The sequence below is a fragment of the Lampetra planeri genome, chromosome 46 (genome assembly GCF_965212315.1).
Source record: "Lampetra planeri chromosome 46, kcLamPlan1.2.h2, whole genome shotgun sequence".
NCBI classification, from domain to species: Eukaryota; Metazoa; Chordata; class Hyperoartia; order Petromyzontiformes; family Petromyzontidae; genus Lampetra; species Lampetra planeri.
Window position 1 is genome coordinate 304,252 of NC_136152.1, and position 6,022 is coordinate 310,273.

Consider the following 6,022-nt stretch of genomic DNA (forward strand, 5'->3'; position numbering starts at 1 on the left):
GGGCTACTTTGGGCGCTGTGGGGGGTGGGGTCACGGTGGGATTCTTAGGGTTCAGATTTATGATGATGCTTATTATTGTTCTTTATTTTGGTAAGTTTATAATAACCGCGGATTGTGGTTATCGTACACTTTGGTTGAACGTCTTGAGTGAGGTTTATGTTTCGCCTTATGTGTGTTCTCTTTGAGTAAGAGTGGACAGGAAGAATTGGTGGCTTGACCCAACATTTATCAAATGTACTTCACTCAATCAACAATGTCTGGGTTTTAACATTTTTTAAAAGTCGAATAAATAGCTAAAACATAAAAAGACACGTGAGAGAAATATTTATCCTAATCATTCATTGGCTCTAATAGCGGTCATTATACGTCGTATACATATAAAATGTGTAAAATAATTGGTGCTGGTCTTGTATGGAATTCAGATTCTTTGGGTCTTTCGTTAAAGCCACGTAGGAATAGTTTTTTTTTTAAGTTTTGCTCTTTCACGAATGTCACCTAGATCGTGCCATTAAAGCCGCGTCATTAAACAAAGAGTCCATTCGTATCTCAGCGGTGCGACCCTCTTTGCTGGAGAATGGTCCACAGAGCTACCTCTGAAATCCCTGCCACAATTGGGATATTTGGCCACATGCCATTCTTCTTTCGTATGGATTAATAGCAGCAGATTAAATATGTAAATTTAGATTTGTCATCAACTCAATTGTCTGTTCAGAAGCAGAGTGGATCTCGTCCGTTCCCCAATTTAAAGAAGTAAAGACAGCAGCAGCGGCGGAGTGTTTACGATGAGGGTCGATGGTTTGCGATTCGTGTCCGCACCACTCGCAGGCCGCCAAATTTTCGATGCGCAATGTGTGCACCACGTGGCCGCATCGGCCATGCCCGGTCCCGATTCGGTTGATGGTCGACCGTTCGCTGCGTGGCAGGTTGAAACCGGGAGGTTCCACGGTCGGGTGGCTATACGAGATGTTTCTTTTTCGCGTCGACCACATGGAGTGAGGCTGCTGCGATCCAGAAGGCGTGCCGCGATTTTAGGTGAACAGGCGGCGCTGGGTTGATGTCCCGATGGGCTTGTGACTTTATGCGGGAGAAAACCGAAGAATCCGTAGAAAATCTACCGTGATATGAGAGGATAACACCAAAATGTCCGTTTTGCAGATAGGTTCATGTACCACTTTATGTGCTGCAATCAGCCTGGCCACCTCGCAGCCAAGAGGGTTTGGAAGATTCACATACCTCTGTATGATCTTGACTTAAAACTTTCGTGACTGCAGGAATTCATATTCTTTATTTTTTTCGGTAGACACGTAGATATAATTTTTTTTATTAACTTTATATTCTACCTCTGTATGATCCACACAACTTTGGCTCCGAAGCACTGCATCACATACATTTTGTTCACTTGAGCTGTTAGAATTTGTCCCAATAAATAAAAGCTACCGAATATCTGGACGGCTCAACTGGGACACATGGGTGAGCTTTTGCAGTCCCCTCCTCTTTGCCTTGCCCACTCGCTCTGATATTGATCCTGCCTACTCCGCGTCCAACCACCGCCCAGTGCTCAGCCCCACATTGACCCCCCCCCCATCATCCTGAGTCGGGCATGCGGCCAGAACATTTACACCTGGGAAAATTCCCATCTTTAGCAAATGCTTCGGGGGTGAGGGGGTGCACACCGATAGAGCCTTTCTGAAGCCACAGGGACTGTCCCAGCCAAAACAGGATGTATGGTTGCTTGACAACATATCAATTGGTCAGTGGCCTTTATTCAGAACCGATGTGAGAGCAGTCTCTTGGAAGGGAGACCCTGGAGTATACTTGCAAGAGAAGAGCGTATTTGCTGTGGCTACAAATAGGGGGCATAGAGATGAAACAGTGAAGCCAAACAGCTCACGATACCTCGGTTCGTTGAATGCCACTCAACTCGAAACGGCACTAAGGGCTCACACGTGGTGTAAATAGGGACATTGGCGTCCAAATGTAGTCCTGCGCCTCAATCTCAAAGTGAAAGCACTTACAGATGTATTGGCTGTCTGCGCACACGTGTGGCTGATTAAACCGAGACTCCAGCAGACTAGCCTTGGGAGCCAGTCCTTAAATGAAAACCTCATTGGGAAGTGCTGCTCACACACAGATAAAAAAACAATGACGTAGCATGGTTGGCAACGGGGCCCTGGTGCAAGGAATTAAATGGGGCCCTCTGTACAACTTGCCCCCTTTCTAACCCTGTGCCTAGGCCCCTCCAGCTCATGGACCCTGATTGCATGTGCACCACTTGCACACTCAATGCACGTATGTTGAACATATTTCGCACCGAACGTAGCCAACAGTGCTAATCGGAGGTGCGAGAAGTAGCAATACCACGGGCCAACAGGCTTCTAATCGGGCAGTACCATCTGAGGTGCAAAATCCTATGATCATATCACAGGGTTTACAAAGTGAAGGGCAGCACTTTCCCCATCCACTCCACCACTGAGAATAATGTTAAACTTATTTAGCACCGTACGTAGCCAACTATGGTAATGGGAGGTGCGAGGGAAGGACATCACACTAAACACAAAAGGCAGGTCTAAAAAAATACATTATCAATCTATAATTAAAAGTGCATCGCTCCAGTGGCTTCCGATTACCGGAAGAACATTCCAGGTCGCAGACGCGCATCTGAAAGCACGCGATGCAGTGACCGTCTTTGTTCAATGGCTAGCCAAAATGTTGGCCATGTGCAGTGGCGGCTCCTGCAAAATCTCTCAGGGGGGGCAAATGTCTGGATGATTGATAAGGATAAGGTCCACCCATGCAATGGATACATTAACAGCTTAAGCATGTAAAGGCAACTTCACTTCTTTAATATTAATGAAAAATAAAGTGACTCTTACAATACATCTTGTTTATTTCTATACTCACTATTAATATACAATCCACTCAAGTTTCTTTTATTAAAGATTCCACTAGGTGGCGACAAATTATATTGTTGGATGAAACGTGCTTACGTATGATGACGTAAGCACGTTAGGGCGAGCCCTCCCGGAAGCCATAGAGAATGCATTGCAGCGCCCCCGTTCGAAAAAAAACATCTTTGAATGTAAGTCTATGGGGCCACTCGGGGCGATTCTCAGCCGGAGTGAAATCGCCCAAAAAGAGGCGGTACTCCACAGAACGTGACATGACGCTGATTGGACTATATCCAGAGGCACAGTGACGGCTAGCGTGACTCTGTGGTTGAATGACATTGGTGGTGCGTCGCCCAATCGCCCTAATGAAGAAACCGCCCCTGGCCTTATGACAGGTAAACTGATTCTCTGAGCTGGTATTTAGCAAAATTAAGTGGAAAATATAACGTAAGGGTTTCCCCGCTTCATACGATAAGATACGTGCCAAAATAAGCAGTGCACAAAGTGAAACCGCACGAGATGCCTGCAGAGGAGCCCATACGGTGCACAAAATGTTATCCCACGTCCAACCGCAGCCACGTGAGTGAATTCAAACCGAAAATAATTTTGGGTAAAAATAAATTTTACTGCACGTACGCGAAATGGCACAAACCGAACCTGTGTAAAGCGAGGTGAAACCTGCATTGTGATTGCTTCTTTTGTGCAGTCATTGATGATCAGGCTTAAATAAAAAAACGGAGATCAACTCAACTATAAAACATGCTTTAATCATTGGGCCACAGTATCCGGATTGTAACCCAGGACCGAGATTGTACCAGCTCAGCGCGCTGACCTCCGCGCTACCCGGTCACTGAGCGAAAGTTGTTTTTATTTAATTTGTCGAAATTACACGTAGGGATAATCTTGCATGTGACCCGTGCCCACTGTGCCACGGTTTTTCGTGGCCGTGATCGTCCTCTTGGGCACAGTGGGGGAGGTCAACAATAAGTAACAAAATAAAAACCAATAGTTCTCCAGAGGTGATCTTCTTGCTCTCCATGCTTGGACACAGGAATCCAGGCAGAGACTGTTCACACACTATGGGTTTATTGAACCAGCCTCTCTAGCAATCGAGTATATTGGACCATCTTAAACGACCAAATGTGCTGTCAACTTCACGTCCCACTGTTGAAAATACCTGCGCCGCGCAGAGCCGATTCTCAAATCCACAACTACATGCGAATCTGTACAAAGTTGCTGAGCGGCCATTTTGTGCCCTGCTTAGAACACCGGCGACAACGTTCCCCTTCCCCGGTATGTGCTTGATATCAAAAGCATATCGGGTCAACTTGGAAACCCAACGTTGTTCACAAGCATCCAACAATGGCTTTGTCATGATTACGTCAGCAGATTGTTGTCAGTGAAAACGGTGAAAGTGTCCCCTCAGCCAGTGACTAAATTTCTCACAGACACTCCACTTGAGCGCAAGGAATCCCAGTCGATGCGCAGGGTATCTTTTCTGTGCCCCTGTCAGTGCTTTGCTGGCAAAGGCCACTGGTCGTGCTTGATCTCCGCCTTCTGGCCGGATTATCAGTCGTACACCCTGTAAAGGTAATGGGGGCAGACTGTCCCTGATCTGCAATACCGGTAAGATGTAAACGATTAGCACAATCCTGTCAGAAGCTACTTTATAGCTGCATTGTGACCTCTTAGCCAATCTGCCATGCCAGCTGAGTGACCAAATCACCTACGACCTCTCTCTGCTCCTGAGACATTTGGCTTTCCCCTGCCTGCCCCATTGCAGTACTGCAGGCACCTGGACCCTCTAATTTATCCAAATCACTTTGCGTGGAATCAACACATCGCAAAGTGGCTGTGCCCCGTCCAAAACTCACTCTGCGACTCCCATATCTCGAATCCATTGTTAAACGCTCATCGACATATTTTCCCAATTTGCTGTTGTCCATCTTCCGACAAGGTGTTTATTACCAACACGAACAGGAAAGCCCGACGAACAATGACAACATGACGACCGAGAATGAGAACGAAAAAAATGTCTAAAAAAATATTTTGAGCGACATGAATAGTTTAACTGTCACAGGACAGTGATCACGCAATGCCAAACACGTGTAGTGGGTTAAATTCAGACGCACACTGGACTTTGGAGGCAACACTATTTATTAGCTAACACAACAGGTAACACTTAACATAACGACTTAAGGTGGTAGCCACCGTTCCTAACTTAGCTAATCCACGGGGGTACTACATCACTGGACCAGGACAGCCCAACACGCTGCCTGGTCCACTAGCAGAGACCGGAGAGCTTCATCCCAGAGATGACCCAGCAGCAGAACAACACAGAACAGCCCAGCTTTCCGTCCACACCCCGCTTATAACCACTCCGGCGTGGGCGGCTCCGCCCCAGGCCACGCCCCCCTTCCCGATCCTTCGGGAAGGCCCAAGCCCCCAACCACGTGACCCCCCTGGGGCCCCTGGCCCCCCTTTATCCGGTCACGTGTCCTGTTGGGTTCACGCAGAGTGTCACGGCCTGACACGACCTCCGTGACACCCGCCTACAGCCCCCATACCGAGCCAACACAGTAGTGTCGTTTTACTACACGACACACGTATCGCAATCCGAGTTACGGCACCAGTGTCCATACGGCATGAACGAGAAGCGGTATGACCCAACACAAGCGGACACAGGCGAAAAACTCTTCAAGTGCAATGTGTGTGGGAAGGCATTTTCATGTTCATTGCATCTTAAAAATCACCAGAAAACAGAGAGGTGAGAAAACCTTCAAGTGCACGGTGAGTGGGAAGGCGTTCACGCAGCTAGGAAATCTTCGTACTCACCAGAGAATACACTCAGGTGAGAAACCCTTCAAGCACACTATGTATGGGAAGGCTTTTAAATGGCTACAAGTATGAGATAGGCACGAGCAGATCCACAAGGGAGAAAACCCCAGCTTCTCAACGTGGCCAGAAGTGAACTTGGAACATGAAGACGTGAACTTGGTACATGAAGAAGTGAATTTGGAACATGAAGACGTGAGCTTGGAACAAGAAGAAGTTGTGGTGCCACGGCCTCGGAAGCAACCCAGCAAGGGTCACGAATCCCCCCTGGCCCCCACACTGAGCACACACACGCAGCA